Here is a 22,092-nt window from a genome sequence, read left to right as displayed (position 1 = left end):
TGCTATGGGGTGTGATTGTTGAGGGGCTGTGTTTCTGACCGTGGGGATGACCGTGTTTGGGAGGACGGGGGCCTCGCTGCAAAGCTCTGTCCCTTGAAGCCCGAGGCCAGTTCTCTGATAGAGGTTTCAGGTCCTGGGCTTCCCGCTTGGACGCTGTCAAGAGTTTACAGCAGACTCAGCAGACTTCTGGGGGTGGCTTCCCCCAGAATCTCAGGAATCCTTTCCTGGGCTGGCTGTCCCTTGGGTGGCCATGGACTTGAGCCCCAGCCCTGGCAGCTTCCTGAGCTCACTCCCTCATCCCCCCATGGGTAGACCTGGGCCCCGGGCTTAGTGAATTCCCTCAACCTGCACCTTGGTCTGAGCCCTGGGCTGGGAGGAGTCGGGAGACGGGTGAAGGCTGGCGGTCAATGCTGGAGGACGTTCATGCTGTGGGGATGGACTCAGTATCTGGATATTCTGGGCATGTGGCTTCTGGGAGGAACCTCGAGCAGGTGGGGATCCTGGCCATCGGGGGTTCAGGAGGCAGAGGTCAGGTCACGGGCTTCAGTGTTTGACAGCAGGTGGCTGGACCCTGATGAAAGGCTGGGAAGAAAGTACAGGTTGGCCTTGTGCTGAGTCAAGGGCCCGGGGGTCAGGGAGCCCAGGATGCGCGCGTGGGGATCAGCCTCGGGGGCCAAGGCCAGGACCCCACTGAGCACAGCCTTCGGGGAGCAGTCCCTCAGCCCAGCCCCTTTCTATGTGAAGGTGGTGGGAGCAGAGCTGCTGGAAGGAAGGTGGGGGTGAGGAGCGGCCACCCCTGTGGACAGCAGTGTCAGGACCCAAAAGGTGCTCAACCATGTGAACTTTGGGCCAAGGCCCAAAAGACAAGTGCAGCAGGGCCAGAGGCAGTCGCCCCTTGAGGCCAACACTGAGGAAGCATTGCCTAATGTTTAGGGTCACACAGAGCCCTGCTTAGGTTTCACACTCTCCTGCTCTGTGATCTTGGAAAGCTTACTTAACCTCTCTGAACCTCAGTTTCCTCACAGGCAAAAATAGAGATACGTTTAATTTCATACCAGAATTGACAGGATTAGGCCGCTATTCTCACTGTTATTACTTTACTAAAAAACTATACAGATCCAGGAAGGGAAGACTGTCTTGACAGAAATTCACATGAAAAAGAGCCGGGGTTTTGGCTGATCTCAAATTAGTGTGAGGGCCTAGCACAGGTACTGAAATCTGTGACACTCAGAAAAGAGGGCAGTGACCCCTGGAGCCAACATGGGTTCACCAAGACCAGGCACATATTTCAGATTCTTGACAGCTTAATGACTGGTGGAGAAAGGAAATGGGCTAGCATGTGGTGGAGTGGAATCGATTTACTGAGCACCTACTGTGTGCTGATGCTTTGCATACATGGTCTTGATCTTCAGAAGCTTGTGCGCTAGATGTGACAGTCTTTATTTTGCAGATGAGAAACGGAGTCTCCAGGAAGTTAAGGGACTTGCCCAAGACGCTTGGAGCGGTGATTCAAGCCTGGATCTGCCTGACCCTTTCTGCCATATCACGCTGTCCTGCAAGACACTGGACAGGATCTCTCGTGACTCTTGAGGACATGATGGATGGTCGTGAGGGCACAGAAGGGGCTCCCATCTGGCTGAATGACAACCACGGAATGTTCTTATAAGTGGAACCAGGTCAGTCTGTGAAGGTCTTCAGAGCCTGCTGCGGGGCCCTGACTTCTATCCTGTTCTGACCAATATATGCCAAGGACCCAGAAGAAGATGTAGAGGGTGCAGGCCTGTTATTACCATTGTAGAACAGAGAAAAAGGACAGAGGAAAGCTCAGATAGCAGGATCAGGATCCAGAAAGATCTCAATAGGCTGGAGTGACAAGGTGAACTTAGCATGATGAAATGTCACAGGGATAAATGCTGGGGCCATCTTGACTACAGGAAACCATTGTAGAGAGGAACAGCAGCTCGTGAGAAAGGGATTTAGGAGTTCGAGGGCCAATAAATTCAGTATGAGTCTGTAGGCTACATTAATAGAGGTAGGGGGTTTGAGTCAAGAGAGGGGGACCACCATCTTGGTCCAGCCTGCTCTCTGCCCTGAGGCAGTCTCTGTTGTACATATTTGAAGGTCATGTGTTATTTTCTGCTTTTTCAGCCCTTCTTCTTTTTTCCTGTGTGTGGGGGGGTTGGGGGGTGTTCTTAGAAGGGCAGAGCCCTTCTGGAGTTTGACCCTTATATTCTTTCCAGAGCAGCCCTCCAGAATGACACCTTTGAAGGTGGAAAGGAAGCTGCAGCTTTTTGAACTTTTCTTTGAGCAGCAAGTGCTGGATCTGATCTATATGCCAAACCGCTCTCATTTGGGGAGAGGAAAGTGCTAGTCGCTGAGTGTCGTGGAACAGGGAGGGGTCCTGGTCCCCTTGGCTGCCGGTCAGGTGTTTCCACTGCTTTTCCAGCTGTCTCCCTCTGCTCTTGGAGCCCTTAGTCCGGTGGTCATTGGTTTGCCAGAGCCTGGCAGGGCTGGTTCTCCCATGCTGGAGGCAGGCAGGAACGGAGAGCCTTGCAGTTGCTCATGTCAGGGCTGGATCCCTACTCGAGCTGGGGTGTCACCTGCCAAGCTGAATTCGGCACAGGAAGCGCCTGGCGGGGAGACGTACATTTGAATGTGGAGGTTCTGTTCCACTCTGAAATGCACTTCTTCTGGCAGCTGCAGTGAAGTGAAGCTGTTGCACTTCCCTCTCTCGTGCCAGAATCACAGCCACTTTTTCCTGAGAAAGAAACGGGGCTGCAGACAGTTTTACTCATTAAATACTTCTTTTCCTCTTAAATCTGGTTTTGTAATTTTTTTTTTTTTGCATGACCGGAAAAATAAAATGGATGATATTGAAATAAACAAGGCATTTGTGATAGGAAGGTTAAAGCGGATTGTTGGGGGTGGGGAAGGGCGTGGGGATGCCCCACGTTTCTGCACACAGGCTGCTCATAGCCTGTTGAGGATGGGAGTGAGAGAGAGTCTGCCCACCTCCCAGACCAGAGGAGCCTTTTTCTCCAAGTGTCTTGGGGATTCGCTGAGAAAGGCTGTGGGAAAGGGAACTATCATTTATCAAGAGCCCACTAAGTGCTAGGCCTGTAATGTGGGTGAGGTCATTCAGTCCTCATAGCAACCTTGGGGGACAGGATCCATTCTGTAGATAAGGAAAGTTGAGGCTCAGAGGGATTAGGGTGAACCAGTCAGGGATATACTTACTGAACTGAGATTTGAACCTCCCTCCCTCCGACCTCAAACGCCATGCTCTTTTTGCCCCTCGTTGTTACTGTGAGCAGTTGTATATCAAGCTGGGGGGATGTAAAAGGAGGAGGCAGAGCAGAAGGAGAAGGAAGAAGATGAGGAGACATCGGCCAGCTCTGAGGAGTGGGCATCCTACCTGGCAAGACAGAACAAGACCCTGACCGCTGTGAGTGAGCCAAGCCCTAGTTGCTGAGTTCTGACAAATGTGGGTGGTTTGGGGGGAAGGCTGCGGAGTGTGGATGGGTTTGGCTTGATAACCAGGATGGCCTTCCTGGAGGTGGAGGTCCCTGGAAGTTGAATGTAGGTGAGGGAATGACCTTGCTGCATGAGCAAAGGCAGGAAAGGTCCGAGTCTGGCTTGGGTGTGGGGAGGTAAGTCCGGCGTGGGTAGTGATGATTGCAGTAAGAATGTATACGTTAGAGTCGGGGCAGTGGGGGTGATCAGGTTGCAGAGTGTATTGTAAAGAAAGAGCCCTGGGCTGCGAGGCAGATGCCTAGTTCTTGTCCTGGCTCCGCCACTGGCTTGCTATGTGATCTTTGGCAAAGCCCTTCCCCTCTCTGGGCCTTAGATTTTCTGTCCAAAAAATGGTGGAATTGGACTAGAGGATCCCTAAGGACCTTTGTAGGGTCCCATAAAGAAAGAAGGTGATGGGCTTCCCTGGTGGTACAGTGGTTAAGAATCCACCTGCCGATGCAGGGGACACGGGTTCGAGCCCTGGTCTGGGAAGATCCCACATCCCGCGGGATGTGGCTCTAGAGCCCGAGAGCCACAACTACTGAAGCCCATGCGCCTAGAGCCCATGCTCCGCAACAAGAGAAGCCACTGCAATGAGAAGCCTGTGCACTGCAACGAAGAGTGGCCCTCGCTCGCCGCAACTAGAGAAAGCCCACGCGCAGCCACAAAGACCCAACGCAGCCAAAAATAATAATAAATAAATAAATAATAAATAAATTTATTAAAAAAAAAAGAGGGTGACAGTAGAATCTAGAAGGCCTTGAGTATCAAAACGTGGCATGAGAATCATGAAATGTTAGTGCTAAAAGGACCCCTGTTGACTAAACCATGTTACTTTATGTCTTAAAGGATGAGTAGTTTTCAAGATGGAGGGAAGGTAGATGGGAGAGGAAAAAGAGGGCATTCCAGGCAGGGGGGTATAGCATGAGCAAAGGCATGGATGGAAGCAAGAGGCAGGTGTGCAGGGGACACCAAGCTATTTGGTGTTGTTGGAGAATAAAGGCCAACACGAGGTGGAGGCAGAGGTCAGGGATCAAACAGGAGAGGGAGATGTGGCCAGACCTTGGAGAACCAAGGGGCTTTGACTGCATCCTCTGGGTAATAGGGAGCCATTGAAGGGATGGGAGGGACATGCTCACAGTGGCAATTTTGAAAGACCACTTTGGCAGCTGTGTCTGTGATGGATTTGACCAGGGCTGAGAGTGGGTCCAGGCCAGGGATGAGTGCAGAAAGACCAGTTAGGATGTTGCTGTCTCATCTCAGGTGACAGTCTGAGCCAGGAGAGCAGAGTGGATATGATGGGGACAGCGTCTGTTCCAGAGGAACTAGGGAGTGGAGTAGAGAGGACTTGCTGAATGATTGGTTATGGGGAGTGAGGAAGAGGGAGAGTCAGGGACTCCAGGTTTCCAACTTAGTGATATTCACTGAGACTGGGAATACCGGAGGAGGGATAGCCTTTTGGGAAAGGTGATGAATTCAGTTTTGGATTTGGTGAGTTTGAGGCATCAATGGAACAAGCATGGAATGGCTTTTTCATTCATTTTCTCACTCATTCACTCAGTCAGTCATTACTGGGCATTTCCTATGTGCAAGGCACAGATGGGTGCTGCCTTCCTGGAGCTGTCCGTCTAGAATTTCAGAAAGTTCTTCCTTATGCCGAACCTCGATCTGCTGAACTTTCTCCCACTGGTCTTACTCTGTCCTTTAGGACCTCTCAGGGGTCTACCCTCCTTCAGAGATGAGCGATCAGTGACTGTGGTTTCCTGTATTGCCTCTGGTTCGGGTAATATGGAGCTGTGCAGAGAATGTGGACTTTAGCAAATTGTAAAGAAATGGATTTCAGCCTGAGTGCCTTTTTGTATCGCCTCATCTGTTACGTGGGTTTTGTAAAACCTCTGTTCCAGGCAGTGGTGTGCTGGAGTGGGTTCCTACTGGCTTATAGAACCAATTAAGGACATTTCTTCAATTCTGTGTTCAGTGACATCCCACTGGGAGCTGGAAGTTGACCATGGCCGGAATATTTACACCACAGAAATTAGCAAATACTACAAATCAGGGCTCTTTTGTTCTTCCAGATTGCTAGATGGTAGATAACGAGCATACCACTGCTTACAGAGTTACGGTTAGGATGATGAATGTTGAACCCCTGGCACACGGTCCCCACATGTGCACACATGCCTGGCACACAGTAGGTGTCATAAGTGTGACTACCTTCTCCTTTGACATTTCTCTTGTTTGAGAAAGACTACTGTTTCCTTTGCTCAGAATAATAACCCTCCTTCAGCCAGGGCTTTCTCCATGCTTCAGACAAGGTGGTTCTGATGGAAGCTGCCATCCTTCTTACTCCCCTTGGACTTCACAGAGAGATGGAGTCAAAGGATGAGGATTTTGGAGTCTTATGAATCTAGGTTTGGATCTTGGCTTTGCCTCCTGCTAGCTATATAGTAACCCTGAGCAAGTTATTTAATTGCTCTGAGCCTCAATTAAGTCACCTGTAAACTGAGGGTGGACAAGCCCCCTTCATTAAGTTGTTGTGAAGATGGAATGAGGTAATGGGCGTGTGGGTGTGCAAGGACCTGGCACCGAGGCAGCAGTTTCAGTGAAAACTTGACCAATGCTGGTCTCCTCCTCCAAAGAGTCCAGCATGCACTTGGGCGCCAGCTCTGGCAATGGGAGGTGGGGGAAGGGAAGAATCGGGCCGCATCCTTGGGAAAGGTGTTTTCCGGTGGAACATGTAGGCCGGGAGAGGCTGTGGGCTGTAGGACCTTCCAAATGGATTCCGAGTGCAGCGGAGGGGAACTCCCCCAGGCCGCAGTTCACGCTTCCAGGACCCTCACCTGCAGATCTGCAGATCAACTCCTGTCATCAGCTCGGCTGGTGGGTTTCTGGGGTGACTGTGGCAGCCTGGGCTGCACTGATTTACCACCCTGGCCCGCACTGATTTACCACCCTGGCCCCAAGCAGGTTAAGTCACCCAGAGTCATTTGAATTTTACTCGGCCTCGTCACACAAGTCTTAGAAACTGCTGTCTGGCAAGAAACGTTCTCTGTACTTTTTGGAGGAAGTCTAAGAGCTCTAGAAGTTTAGGTGAATAGGAAGAAGGAGGTGGTGCCAGGGGTTTTCTGCATCTCCAGGTCAGATTTGAATTGGGGAGTGGAGGAGGGAGTATGGGCTGTGCGTATGTGCGAGAGAGTGAGAATGAGAGCAAGAGCAAGAGAGAACTTTCTGTAGATGCCATTGGGGCAATGTCAACTCTGGCTGTGTGACATAAGGGGCAAGTCACTTAACCTCTCTGAGTCTCAGAAGATTGTTGTGAAGGTCAAAAGAGCTAGCTTGAATCAAGTGTTTTGTAGGCTTTAATGAGTTCTGTCATTACTAATTGGGAAAAGTGGACAAATGACTATATAAATAAATTATATATGGCTGTGGTTACCAGGTATTGAGCAGAGTAAGGGCCCTGGAAGCTAAAAGGGAGGGGGCGCATTATCAGAGTTCTGGGGCTTGACTTGGGTCTTAAAGGAAGCCTAAGTCCCAGGAGAATGAAATGGAAGGGGGTGTAGTACAATTAAGATTGTCAGCACCCCATCTACCTCCAACAGTGTGTGTGGCTCTGGAGATGGGTCCTGGTTGGTTTAGCCATTCAGGATTATCCACTCCCTCCCCAACCTAGGCACATCGGTTGGTTGTAAACCAATCAATACACACATCGCTCTGGTCATAGGGATTGGTTTAGGTTGGCCCAATCAGACAGAAGCTCAGAACTTTTGTTAGATGGCTGGGAAAAGACACCTAATCTCTCTCTATCTGGATTCAAATGAGGAAGTATGTGGTCCTAGTTCCTAGCAGGCATCTGGTGACTAGGAACATGATGTGAGACTCCTGTCAACATATGGAGGTGGGAAGAGCCTGGAAAATCACAGAAAAATGGCATCCCAGCCTTGATCAAACCATGCCTGAAGGCTGCAGCCTCTGGACTGTTCAGTTAAGTTGCTAAATAAATCCACTTTTTCAGCCAGTTGGGATTTCACTTTTGTATTTCTTGCAAATAAAAGCTGATACAGAGGCTGATGGAGGGATCTGAGCTGGGAGTGAGAACCTGCTTGGTGTTAGGCAGTCATTAATGAGGAGAACATTTCAGCTGGAGTAAAGGGTGGGTTAGTGATGTGTGATGGGCAGGGGTGGTAGGGGCTATAGGAGATAAGGGTGGAAGGAATTTTGGGGTTGCTTAATGGAAGGACTGAGGTGCAAGTTTAAGAATTTGGACTTGCTTCTGTTGGCAGTGGGGAATAATTGAAGATTTGCGAGCAGTGGAGGGGGAGTGGTAGAGTGATGCAAACACAGTGGTATTTTGGGAAGATCAACATAAGATTGGGATATAGGTTGGATTGGAAGGAGAATTTGGGGTCTGAGACTTGAAAAAATATTATTATTTACTGATATTGCACATACTGCACGGATTATCTCACTTATCCTTACAACAGCAGCCCCTCTTTTGTAAAAAAAAAAAAAAGGCATTTCAAAGATCTTGAGGAGTGTAACATGAATAAGTCATATAGCTAGTAAATGGCAGTCAGGACTTGAACACAGGTCATCTGACTTCAAACCCTCTACCCTTAGTCCTCCCATTTGTGATAGCACAGATGACAAATTAATATGGGCCAGACCAGGATAGTGGTCACAGAGCTGGAAAGGATGGAACAAGAGATGCTAGGCTGGTGAAACCCTAGGTATAATCTTGTTAGAGACAGAAACTAAACCAGGATAGCTGTTGTTATCAATATTTTAAAAAACACTTTTCCTAAAGTGCTAGACATTGTAATTAGACAAGAAAATGAAAGTATAAATATTGAGGGAGGTGAGAAAATAGTCCTAGTTTGCAGATAAGATGATTATTTATCTCGAAAATCTAAGACAGTTTCCTGAAAGCAATTAGAAAAAATAAAGAATTTAGTAAAAGGACCTGTAACAAAACAATATATACAGAAACTAATGGCTTTTCTGTTTATAAAATGACCAGCTAGAGGGTAAAATAAAAGGCCTCATCCACAGTGTCGAGAAGAAAACAATAACACAAAATAGCTGGAAATAAACTTTAGAAGAAACACATAGAGTTTACATGAAGAAAACCAGAAAACTTCTGAGGGCTCTAAAAGGGGCTTGAATAGATATTACATACACCTAGTCCTTGGGTAAAAAGATTTAATACTATAAGGATGCCAATTCTCCTTAAGTGAATGTACAAACTTAAGATAATCCAATCAAGACCCCAACAGGATTTAAAAAAATAATAATAAATTTATCTATTTATTTATGGTTGCGTTGGGTCTTCATTGCTGCGTGCAGGCTTTCTCTAGTTGTGGTGAGTGCGAGCTACTCTTTGTTGGGGTGCGCGGTCTTCTCATTGTGGTGGCTCCTCTTGTGGTGGAGCACAGGCTCTAGGCGCGCGGGCTTCAGTAGTTGTGGCGCACGGGCTTAGTTGCTCCGTGGCATGTGGGATCTTCCCTGACCAGGGCTTGAACCCGTGTCCCCTGAATTGGCAGGCGGATTCTTAACCACTGCGCCACCAGGGAAGCCCCAGGATTCTTCTTTTTTCTTTTTTTTTTGACAAAAATAATTATAAAGCTAATCTGGAAGAATAAAAAATGAGAGTAGTCAGGAAAATTCTGAAAAAGAAAAATGATGAATATTTAGTCTATCAGATATTAAAATATTTTATAGAGGACAATAATGAAAATTCTTATGTAAGAACAAACAGATCACTGGGACATAACAGACATCCAGTAGAATCCAGATATGGATACAAGTATTTAAGGGAATTTTATATCTGCTAAAATGGCATTTCAACTGAGTTGGGAAAATATGGGCTATTTTATAAATGGTGTTGGGATAATGGGCCAGCAATGAAATAAAAGCTGATTTTCTTCCTATTCCAATAAGATCAAGCTATGAAGACCATGAAGATATAAATATGAATGAATATTTTGATCATCTTAAGGTGGAGAAGGTCCTTCTAAGCATGATATGATATCCAGAAATCAGAAAAGATTGATAAATTAGGATATATGGAAATTTAAAACAAATACCTGAAAGACCATTAAAAGGAAAGTAAAAAAAGAAAGGGGGGGGAAGCATATATATTAGACAAAAGTTGAATCTGATCTCAAATGTACAAAGAACTCGTACAACTCACTAAGAGATAAATATCTCATTAGAAAAATGGGCAAAGGACAGGAACAGGCAATTCACAAAGAAAATAATTACAAATGACCAAAAAACATAAAAAGATATTTATTTACTCCAACTAGTAAACTAAGCAATGCCAATAAAAATGAGTGTCATTTGCCTTCTGATTTGGCCAAACATTGAAACCTAGGGCTGGCAAGGGTGTGGGCAGACAGATGCTTGAGTACTGTTGTTGGGATTCATTGTTGTAAGTTTCCTGAAGGGCAGAGTGGCACAATTAGAAATAGCCTACCCTTATTGCAGCAATCTCATGTGCAGGATTTTATTCTAAGGATATAACTGCAAAAAGGAGCAAAGAGATATGCAGATAACTTTGTTTATGAGAGTAGAATATTGACAACATTCTAAACCATCAATAGAGACCCAGCTAAAGAAAGTATGATACATACATGCAATGGAATACTATGAAGTAATTAAAGTAATTTTGCAGATCTCTATTTATCGACATAGAAAGATGTCTATGACATATTGTTGAGAGAGAAAAGCAGGTGTCAGCGAGAACAGTATGTATAATACAATTCCTCTTCTATAAAATTATATACATAGATCTCTGTGTGTATATATGCAGAGATATGTCTGAAAGCCTGTTCGCCAAAATGCTAGGGGTAGTTATATGTGGGAGGTAGGATTTTGAGTGATTTTTCACTTTCTTTTTCATACTTTAAAGTATTGGTTTGATTTTTTAAAAAAATAATGAGGCTATAACATGCTTTTCAATCAGAACAAATAATCGGGCTATTTTTGTTTTGGAAATTAGATAAGTATTAAACAGGAAGAATCAGCACGTGGTTCCATGGATGTGGATAAGGTGTCAAGACACAAGCCAAGGGCTTCCCTGGTGGCACAGTGGTTAAGAATCTGCCTGCCAATGCAGGGGACACGGGTTCGAGCCCTGGTCTGGGAAGATCCCACATGCCGCGGAGCAACTAAGCCCGTGCACCACAACTACTAAGCCTGCGCTCTAGAGCCCGCAAGCCGTAACTACTGAGCCCGCACGCCTAGTGCCCATGCTCCGCAACGAGAAGCCACCACAGTGAGAAGCCACTGCAGTGAGAAGCCACTGCAGTGAGAAGCCCGTGCACTGCAACGAAGAGTAGCCCCCGCTCGCTGCAACTAGAGAAAGTCCACGCGCAGCAACAAAGACCCAATGCAGCCAAAATAAATAAAAAAAAGAAAAAAAGACACAAGCCAAAATTTTGCGGAGGATTAGGTGGGGTGGAAAGCCCAGGGCAGAAGCTGATTCTGGAGGAAGGAGGAGATGCTGGGTTTTCAGAGATTCGGCTTGTGGCAGTGGCCAGCGGGCAGCAGGGCTGCCTCTTAGGAGACGGATCATAGAGGCACAAACAAGTGGTGGGGAGTCTCTTCCCCAAGGACAAAGCCAGCCATGGATGAGATCTCGGGGTGGGGCGGAGTGGGGAGGGTGTGCATCAGCAGGAGAGGGCTGAAAACCAGGTCCTGGAACCTGGCCATGTCGATGAGATAGGAGAAGAATCAGGATGAGTGGTCAGGAAGGCAAGGAGCTACCAGGGGCATAGAGTGCCTCGGAATCCCATGGGGGCAGGGGTGAATTTCCAGAGAAAGGTCAACCGTATCTAATACTGCAAAAGCACTGACATCAAAGAGAGGGCACAGGGCTTGGCAGGTAGGAGTTTGTTGGTGACCTTGGAGAGGGACGTTTGATGGGGGAATGAGGCTGTACATGGTATGTGTGGGAGTGGGGGAGAGTTTGGGATGGGAGAAAGGAGGGTGATAGCCTGGGAGAGCAGATTTGAAGGAAAGGGAACGAGCCTTGATCAGGCAATAACCAGCACGTGTGCCACCCTGCCGGCTCCCCAGCACTGGCCAGCATAGTAATCAGTCTGCCGAGCCCAGATGAAACCTCAGCATCTTTCTCCCAACAGCCAGGCCAGGGAGACGCTAGTAATCAACTGGACTTGGCTGGTGGGATGAACCTATTTTCCATGCCTGGCTTGAACACATATTGACGGATGATGAGAAGGAAGGCATGGAGGGGGTGATGAGAGGTGCTGGAGAGAGGAGGCCTGGGGGAGCCAGGGCCTCCAGTGCAGGTGTGGACTGTGGCCTCAGCCTGGGAATGCTTCCGGGTCTGGAGCCCAGGATGGTGGGAGTGCTGTGTCTGTGAGGCTGAGGTGAGTAGATGCTAGAACAAATTCATGCTTTGCGTGACGCTGTGAAAAAGCCTGACTGTGTGTGAATTGCTGATAGGTGTGCAGATATTTGGGAGCCCACCGTGGCCCACCACCTGGCTGTCCAGGGAAGGCGTAGCAGGGACCCCATTGTCAGGAACACCTGGCATAGAGGGGGTCTGCCTGTGGGTCCCAGCTGCGGGGCCCCAGAGCAGAATGAGGAGTTGAGGTTCTTTTGTGGCTTGCTGGGAGGACTTTTAGGGAAGACACTCAGTGTGAGTCAGCTGCCATTGACTCCATTGGTGTTTTGATTGCATCGGTGCGAGCACGTGGACCTGGATACAGGAGGTAAAGGCCCTCCTGGATTCTCAGTGGCCAGAGCTTGTCTGGAACAGTGGAGGAATGCAGACGCGTGGGCAGAGCTCGCCTACAGGAAATGAGAAGGATGCGGGGAGGCCCAGGCATTGTGCCCAATCTAGGAGAAACGCAATGCTTGAAGAAACTCAGGCCATAGACTTTTGCTGTTAACCTGCAGAAGCACTGTTTCCTAAAACGTGCTTGGAATCCTAATTTATTGAGGTTATTCCATGGAAAAGAGTTCGGTGAACAAATACGTTCGTGAAATGCAGCACCCGTAGTGCATGGGAGCGTAGTAAAGGCTCTGAGAAATCCTGCAGCGAAGAAACTTTGATGTAGAGTTTTCCCAAGTTTATTCAACCACAGAAACATCTTCAACTTAACACCAGTCTGTCTCCTGCAGGACTAGCGGCTGCCTCGGGGCAGAGGGAGTGACCTGTCCTGTGTGGTCCCTGGGGCAGTGTTTGGGCCAGTGCGAGGACATTGCAAAGAGGCCGATTTTGGCTCAGTTCAAGGAAGAAGTTTGCAACCATTGCAGATGTTTTAACCATGAAAGAGGCAGTAAGGGAATCCCAGGCTCTAGAGGCCTCAGGCAGAGTGTGGACCTATCAGGGATGCCGCAGAAGGGAGCCGGGCTCCAGTGGGGGTCATCATTGATTTCTGGGGTTCCATGAGCTCTCGGAGAGGGGGTACCGCTCCCTTGGAGCCTGTTGCCTGGCTTGTATTGCCGCGTATTCAGCTCGAGGATACTTGGGACTCTTGAAATGAACAGTCTGTGAAGGTAAGATGCGAACACATAAATATCCTTATTAAGTCCCAAATACACATCCCAAACTTTACATAACAGGAGCAGCAGCTGGAGACGCCCACAGCCCTAATGGCTTCTCTGTAGTAAGAGAAACCGCTTCTTCCATTCATTTTGGTAATTGCTGGAGGGAGCCAGCTGCGCAGACTGGTGGTCAGGCAGGCGGGTTTGTAACAACCCCTAGGGCTTCCCTGGTGGCGCAGTGGTTGAGAGCCTGCCTGCCGATGCAGGGGACATGGGTTCGTGCCCCGGTCCGGGAAAATCCCACATGCAGCGGAGCGGCTGGGCCCGTGAGCCATGGCTGCTGAGCCTGCGCGTCCGGAGCCTGTGCTCCGCAACGGGAGAGGCCACAGCAGTGAGAGGCCCGCATACAGCAAAAAAAAAAAAAAAAAAAAGAGGGATGTAACAACCCCTAGTGGGTGCCTCCACGAGGATGGGATGCTGGGGGGGGTGGAGCGGGGCCTGAGGTTGGGAGGTCATCTGCTCAGCATCCATCCTGATCCCCATGGGCCCAGACTGAGCTGCTGGGACCAGATGCGTCACCTCCCAGGGACTTGACAAACGAGATTCAGAGCAGCAGGAAGGACTCTGGGCCAGGTACAGGCGCGGGGATGGGAACGGCTGGCAGAAAATTACTCCATTCAACAAATCGTGCCAGTGCCTTCTCTGACTCTTGTGCTGGGCTGGGACACCGAGGAGGATGGATCGGCCTCCGCCCCTGCCCTCAGCGCTCACAGCCTTGGGGAGGAAACAGCCACGGACAGGAAAGGGCTGGCATCAAGGCAAGCTTTTAGGACTGGGGGTACCGAGGGTGGAGAGACGGCCTCCGTCCTGGGGAAAAGGTCAGAGGAGGCTTCTTGGAATAAGAGACAATAGTTTGGGGCCTTAGAAGTGAGTGTGACCCAGGGAGGGAAGAGTCGCCTGCAGTTGGGGTGTTCCCATCTGCAAAATGGGGCCAAGGTTACTGTGGACTTCTAGTCCCAAAGCGACATCTAGTTCGTCCCCTTGCCTCCTGGTCTCTAGTAACCATCCAGGATTCGTGAGGACCCTCTTGAGATTTCTTTAAGGGAGTCCCAAGCGTGGAGCTCTCAGCGGGGAGCAGTCCTGGATGCTGCCATCGGGACCTGGGCCCTGGGCCCTGGGTGGTCGGCCAGAATGGACGCCCTGGATCAGCTGCGTTCAAGTCTCTCCTCGGAGGGGTCCCGGGGAGGGCTGTGGCCCAGGCGCTCTACCCTCCAGGCTTCCTGTGGGTGGCAAGTGAAACTTTTCTTCCTGGTTCTCTCCCAGCAGTGAGCTCCATCCCCCCAGCCCCAAGTGGCGGCTCCTTGGGCCGGAAACAATGTGCTTTCTCCACGCCTGGGAGTGGAAGGCAGCAGTTTGGCACCGTCTGGCTGGCAGCCTCCACCGGCTTCCTTTGGCACTTTATTGGCAAAGGCGGTGACATTTCTTTCAGTTGGGTGGGTGGAGCTGTTATGCAAACTCCCGCTCTCCTCATTCGCCGGATGAATATTCATGACTCAGGCAATCTGTACCAGCCAGACTTCCCTGAGGGCGGCAGCTTTTCTTCTCTTACCCTCTCTCTTTTTCTTTCTCCTTCTCTCCTTCCCAGCTCTTCGGAAGGCTGGAGCGCAGCTATATTTAATTTACAAATACGGAGCTCTTTAGCTTGCCTTTTGCGGGGCAGGCTTTGGGGAGGAGGTGCTGGCAATGGAAACAGGGGTTGAGGCACTGGGTCCCTGACCTTGGGCCTTCAGGGCCCAGCACCCGGGACCCCAGCTCCTGGGAAGCTCCTGGGTCCGGAGCTCCCTTTGGGATTGGCATCTGGTGCCTGCACACCTGAAGGGGCAGCAGCCTGTGCCACCCCATTCCACACTGGCCCCCAAGTTGAACATGGACATTCGGAGGCATTGTTTTTCTGTTCAGTGCGTGGGCCAGGCCCCACGTATGTCTTTGCTCGCCGGTCCCCTGCCTCCTGTGGTCTCCTGTTTGTCAAGGCGCACCCAGACCCTGCTCCAAGCCCCAGACCAAATCCCAGAAGGCAGTGGGGCATCTGCCCTTCACTGCTTTCCTAGAGAAGGCACACATGCCTACTTAGGGTCCAGTTCCCCGGGGACACACCTGCTCCCTTTCTGAGAAGGATGGCTACCTGCTTTCCTTTGTCTCTTCCCAAAGAATCATCAGGAACTCTGACAGAGGGGTCAGAATTTCCAGAATTTGCCAGGGAATTTGGTCTCAGCAAGGATGTGCTCGTGTATGGCTTGTGTGTGTGTGTGTGTATGTAAATATTTACGCACAGCTTAAGTGAGTCTGTATGCCTACATCTATGATCGAGTGGTTGAGTGTGTGTCTGTATGTGTAAGGGCGTGAATGTGTGTGTGGCGGGAAGTCTGGGAATGTCTACATGTGTGAATGTGCCTCTTCAGTTAGAGTTGCGTGTGTATCTCTGTGGGTCTGGGAGGGTTGTGGATGAGGGTACTTCTGGGGGGCCGAGGCTTGTGTGTGTGAGTGTGTACGTGTGTACGTGTAAGTGAATTGTAGGTGTGCGTGAGTGTGTATGTGCGCTTCTGAGAGCCTGGGGGAGAGAGTGTGTGTGTGTGTGTCAGCGGGCAATTCCCCCGCCCCGCCCCCCCCAAAACCTTTTCCTCTCCAGCGAGGTAGAGGGGGACGTCCCCCTCTTTCCCCCGCTTTGCAAGTGTTACAGATTCTATCCAAGGACGGGAACAGAAGGCTTCCCAGCACAGAGCGTCCTGAAATTACTTTATATTCCCCCCTCCTTGTTTCATCTAGTCAAAATAGCAGGATTAGGCTCACCCATTCTCCCTGCCCACCACCCAGCCCTGGGGGAGGGAGAGAGGTGGGCCGTCCTGTCTGACCCCCTCTGAGAGCACCTTGGAGCCCCGAGCCAAGGAGCTGTCTTCCAGATCTCCTCGTTCGGCGGCCCATGCTTCGGTGGCGAGAGCCAGATGCCTCCCTGCCTGCCAGCAGCTGCCACGCTCTTCCAGACCTACATCCAGGCCCGGCCTCATTTACAAATATTCAAATTTGCATCTTTTCTGGTATGCAAATGGAGACATGACAAATAGCTAATTAGGGTCAAAAGAAGCACTCTCAACCAATTAGTTGTAGGGTCGATTCCTTTCTGCTGGGTGGGGGGGAGACTGGGCCCTCCTGCTGCCCCCCCAGCCCAGGCCCTCACACTCTGGCAAGGCCCGTGTGGCCGGGCTGTGGATGTTCAAAGAGAACTGAAACAGGAGAAACTGCTTGAATGCCAATCCCACCTCTGACTCGTAGCTGTGTGCCCCTGGACTCACTTGCCCAAGCCTCGGTCTCTTCCTTTGTGAAATGGAGCAATGAGAGTGACCATCTTGTCTCCAATCCTCCACCCCAGAGTGGTGAGACTTGGAAGAATTTGGATGTAAACAGCCTTTGGAAACTATACTAAAATTTCTCTGATAGGCACGTCACTTGTGCTCCTCCAAAGTACTTTCTGCCCTTGATTTCGTTTAATCTCACCCTCTGAATTAGAAGAATAAGGTATAGTGATGATGGCAGTAGGTTTCATCGTGGGTGCCCACTCTGGCCAATTACGAATGACTGCCTGGAGTGGTGTGTTAAGAAGGATTCTGAGTCCACGTCTGGAGTCACCAAGAGGGAGACTGTGATCGGTTCGTGATGTCTGCTGTGGGCAAGTCATTGTACGCTGGCAGCTCATGTGCTGCATATTTACTGACCATGAAAGAAGTGAATTTGGAGCAGGAACCTGGGTTCCAGTGCTGTCTGCTCCCTTTCGGAGCTCAGCTTCCTAGTATAAAACGGAAAAGAACACCTATGTCTTAGGGTTGTTGTAGAGGTGAAACAAAAGAAAGTTAGGCAAAATCTCCTGGTCATCTGGGGGGTGATGTGTCCATTTAATGGACGTGCCAGAGGGCCACGTATATTGTCCCATTTCAGAGGTGAGGAGCCTGAAGCCTGCAGAGGGTGGACGACTTGGAGAAGAGGAAACTGGCAGCCTCGCCAGACAGACCTGCACGGCTGCCGCTTTTCCTTTCTCTGCCACTGCAGGATGCTGGCTCCCTCCTGCCGCTCCCACGCTGATGCCCCTAGCGGGCTGGAACACGCCCCGCTGGCCTGGCTCCACTTTGGGGTGTGAAGTTTGGTTGAGTCGGCACCTGGGAGAATGGGGCAGTTGCCATCCTGGAGCCTGCGGCCTGGGCTGGGGCCAGTGGGCAGATGAAGGGATGGTGGGAGAGCCTGAGTCCCAGGAGTTAGCCGAAGCTGGGCAGCTGGCCGGAGTGGGGCAGGAGAGGACCTGACTTGAGGACACCCCCGAGCTTAGAGCCCAGCCGTGCCTGTGTGCGTGTGTGTGTCTGGCTGCTGGCAGCGCCTGAGCGTGTTGGCTAGTGTCTGAGTGTGCCTTTGTGCATGTATGTGTGTCTGAGGATGCGTCCGGGAGTATGTGACCTTATGTGTGTGTATATGCATCATCTGTCAGTACAAGAGTTAATTAGGTACATGTGTGCACATCTATGTGTCAACATGTGTCTGGGTGTCAGTGTGTAACAGTGGACGTGTGCCTGCACGTGTGTATAAGTGAACTTCTTGTACAAACGCATCTGTCGGTATTTGAACATGTGTGTCTATACGTTTCTGCCTGTATCTGTGAATGTCCATATGTATATAATTTTCAATATCAGTATCACAGGTGTGTCCATATTGGTGCACGTCTGGCCACCTCTGCCAGTAAATGCGGACGTGGGTCCGCACCTTTCTGTTGGCATCCACCCAAGTGTCCCGGTTACAGCGTGTGTGTTCTTCCCAGTGCCCTGTGCCTCTCTGTATGTTGTACACATCTGTAAATCTGCCCATGTACATGTATCAGTGAGTGTCTCTGTGGCTGTGCCCATATTGTTCGTGCATTTCTGGGTGTGCACATCTACCTGTGAGGGTGTTGGTATTTACCTGAGGATGCAGGCACAGCTGTATTAGGGTGAGCAGGGTGGAACCTTCTGTGTGGTTTCAGCAGCTCCAGGTCATCACTTCGGTCTTTTTCTCGTGGCTGGAGCCTCCTGGACATTTGCGTGCCTTTGCTATGTTTGAAGGGAAGATTTTCTCTGTTTCCCAGCGTGCCATCCCGACTAGATCAGGGCTTGGTACTTCTGAAGAAGGACCCACCTGCCCTTTGGCACTTGTTCATTTCTCCCTTCTCCTTTTCCTTATCTCATCTCCTTTTCTTTATCTATCCTTCCTTCCCATTCCCCTTCCTTTCTCCCCTTTTCTCTCTCCCTTTCCTTCCCTCTTTCCTTCCCTTTTTGCAACTCACTTGAAGAGACCCGGCCTTGGGCTGCTCTGGAGGTGACAGATGAGCCTTAGAAGCCCCACTTTAGCCTCTAGAGAGGGGCTCCCCATTCCCATCCCCCGTGAGGACTCAGCCCCAGAGCCATACATGCTCCTGGGGCTCTTTAGATGAAAGTCATTGCACGCTCACTGCATTTTAATAATTGCCCCAACAGTAGCTCCGAGTGAGAACCCATGCTTTTTCTCCTTCCATTTGGAAGGGTCACCTCCCAGCCTTCCTAAAGTGCTCGTAAAGGGTGGCCCCACTACCTGCTGGAAGACCTGCTGGCTCGGACTTCGGAGCACCTCTGCCCCAGCTCAACTGTGTGACGACGGTCCCTTCTGCCACCGCTGGACCTTTTCTGGGATTGAGTTTGGGGCTGCTCTTCCTCCTGTCTGTGTTCAGGTTCCAGCCTACCCTGGCTGGCCCTCCCTGTTCAGTTACTTGGGTCATTCCCAGGCAGCCTCACCCTGATATAGTTCCTCTCATGTGCTGGCTGTAGATGTCTCTTCTATTCTGTCCCACAGGGACTGGGTCAGAGTCATCCCTGTCTGCCTCAGGTGCCCTGGCCCACAGCAGTGCTTGGTGATGGGTGATTCTGGTAAGAAACAAGGTGTTCCAGCTCATACCTTGTAATTCCCAAATGCCTTCTGTTCTCTTTACGTCTTCTCCCGTCACTGATGATTTTGGATGGAGTTTACAATAAAACGATTGATTAAAAATTGGAAACTCTATAAATGAAAATAAAAATGCTTAACACCAGTAAGTCTAATGTAAAGAGAAAGCATGTTAAGATGACATTTAAGATGGACAATTCCAAATTAGCATGAAGTTCTCAAGTGTCTTGATTATGATCCCATCTCTTGGGGTCCTGGCTAGATGTTTCTCCTTGATGGAATCCTAACCAGGCAGGCACTGAAGTGGGGTGTGAAGAACTTGGGTTCAGGTTGAATAAGCCTGGGTTGAAATCTCTCATTCCCTGGCTGTGTGACCTTTCTGAACCTCAGTTTTCTTATCTGTACAATGGGGATAAAAGACCTACTCCATAGGGCAGTTGTGAGGATGAGAGATGATGGTGCACAGGACCAAGGGCAAAGCTTGGTGTATCATTCCGCCTTCAGAATGCACCCAGAATCCAACCACTTCCCTTCACCTCCACCGCAATGGCAGCGGGCTGAGCACCGTCCTCTGCCCCCAACTCCCCAGTGGTCTATTCTCTACACTGCAGCCACCGTGATCCTATTAACAATTGAGTCATGTTACATCACTTGTCTGCTCAAAACCTCCAATGGCTTCCATCTCACCTGGAGTAAAAGCCAAGGTCATCACAGCAGCCTCAAGGTCCCACAGGATCAACCTCTCCATCTGTCACTGTCTCTGCTATTCTCCCCCATCTTACCTCCTTCTAACCACACTCCTCTCCTGGCTGTTCCCCAAACATGTCAGCTACAGTCCTGCCTCAGGACCTTTGCATGTGCTGTGTCAGTTGCTGGAATGCTCTTCCCCTAAATATCCTCATGGCTCCCTCTGTTGTGCCCTTCAGGTCTTTACCCAAATGTCCACTTCTCTGTGAGGAATACCCTGCCCTTCTTTCTGATTTATTTTTGTCTGTGGCACTTATCACCCTTCAGTATACCACACCATACTTTTTACTTATTTCCTATGTTGCTTGTCTCTCCCCAAGAGAATGTAAGCTCCTTGAGAGCAGGGATTTTTATCTTTGTTTCCACCACCTGGAATGGTGCTCAATAAATTTTTGTTGAAGGAATGAACTGCTTGTCCTTTTGGAGAGTCCCAAAGCAGAGGAGTGGCTGTCCACCAACTCAAGCAATCAAAGGTTACCATGCTCCTGTAGCTCTGGACAGGGGACTTCAGCATTATTTCATTAGTGAGGCAGTGGGGACACTCAGGAGGAAACCTGCCCCCGGGCTTCCTACTAAGGGCAGCCAGCCCAGGAGGAAGCACCCGTGTGCTGATTCCTGACCCAGCCTGTGAGTCAGCAGTGTGTCCTCATGCGCCAGCCAGAGGCCAGGGCCGCCTGCTCCCTGGCATTCTCCATCTTTTATCTCCATGCACCATGGCTGCAAGTGAATTCAAGGCCGATGTGGTCTTTCTTGGAGGCTCACCGTCACCTGGGACTCTCCACGGGAGAAAGAGCATTCAGACTAATGGAGGGAGTCCAACAGGGCGCTGGGAGGGTCAGCTATGAGAAGGGCATGGGACGAGCATCAGGCCAAGTGAGCAGCATAGGCAGAGCCCAGCATGTAAGAATTCCTTGGTGTGCTGGGGAAGGGCGGGCTGCAGGATGTGGCTGGAGTGTGTCTCCCTTACCTAATGAGAGCTTCCAGAAGCCTGGATTGGGTCCCAGCCATCTTTACCTGTCCCTCTGAAACAGTGCTCAGCCCTCAGTAGCGCTGTCAATATCTGCTGGGTGGCCTCGTTGCCTCAAGGCACAGAAGAAACAGGATTGTGAAGGTCACACTTGGGAGTCGGTCTTGGTCTTACCCACCTTTACTCTAAAGTAATTCATTCACCTTGTACACTGATGGTGGGAATGTGAATTGGTGCAGCCGCTGTGGAAAACAGTATGGAGGTTCCTCAAAAAGCTAAAAATAGAACCACCATAAGACCCAGCAATCTCACTCCTGGGTATATATCCCCCCAAAACAAAAACACTAATTTGAAAAGATACATGCATCCCAATGTTCATAGCAGCATTATTTACAATAGCCAAGATATGGAAGCAACCTAAGTGTCCATCAACAGATGAATGGATAAAGAAACTGTGGTACATATATACAGTGGAATACTACTCAGCCATAAAAAAGAACAAAATGTTGCCATTTGCAACAACCTGCGTGGACTTGGAGGGCATTACGCTAAGTGAAATAAGTCAGACAGAGAAAGACAAATACCGTATGATATCACTTATATGTGGAATCTGAAAAATACAACTAGTGGATATAACAAAAAGAAGTAGACTCAGATATAGAGAGTGAACTAGTGGTTACCAGTGTGTGTGTGGGGGGGATGGGCAATATAGGGCTGGGGAGTGGGAGGTAGAAGCTATTGGGTGTAAGATGGGCTCAAGGATGTGTGGTACAATGTGGGGAATATGACCAATATTTTATAATAACTGTAAATGGAAAGTAACCTTTAAAATTGTGTGAAAAATTAAAAATTAAAAAAAAAAAAAGCAGGCCCTTCAAAGGTGGGGAGGAGGGGTTCTCCAGAGCCGGGAGACACGCCCGGGCCAGAACGACCTCCCCAAACCTGCCACATTCAAGGCCAGAAGAAGCCTGTGGACCCATCTCAAATAGTGTTTTTAAATGCATAAAATAAGATACATGGGATTACAAAGGAAACTCATTCTATAGTTCTAACCATGGACCCCAGGTTCAAGTGACCAGTTACGCTCTTGGAAGACAAATATTCCGCCCTCTGCAAACGGAGCACCGCCCTGGCTTCTCCCCCTGCACACTTGGAGGGCGGGGCTGGGGGAAGAGTTTGTGCCTATCTTTGCAAGGCTGTCCTGGGCTGGACAGAGCCACACTATCCCGCCCCGCCCAGGAGGTGGAGTTTGGAAGCCCTGGAGGAAGCCACGCGGATGGCCAGACTTCCCCGGGGGGTGGGGGTGGGCAGGACTGAGCTCCCTGTTTCTGGAGGTGGCGAGCTGGAGGCCCATCTGCCAG

At 49.8% G+C, this 22,092-nt stretch overlaps 1 protein-coding gene across 1 annotated transcript in view; it reads left to right on the top strand.

Moving 5' to 3' along the window:
• LOC141278403 (uncharacterized) overlaps nt 1-22,077 on the top strand; it is a 69,382-nt gene extending 47,305 nt beyond the window's left edge. Inside the window, exon 3 of the mRNA XM_073803447.1 lies at nt 1,451-22,077. The gene's annotated coding sequence lies outside the window, so the exon portion shown is untranslated. The remainder of the gene's footprint in view (nt 1-1,450) is intronic.
• Nucleotides 22,078-22,092: the final 15 nt, after the last annotated feature.

This window comes from Tursiops truncatus, chromosome 1 (assembly GCF_011762595.2).
Source record: "Tursiops truncatus isolate mTurTru1 chromosome 1, mTurTru1.mat.Y, whole genome shotgun sequence".
Taxonomy (NCBI): Eukaryota; Metazoa; Chordata; class Mammalia; order Artiodactyla; family Delphinidae; genus Tursiops; species Tursiops truncatus.
The sequence above is the reverse complement of the archived record's forward strand: the minus strand, read 5'-3'. Positions and strand labels throughout refer to the sequence as shown.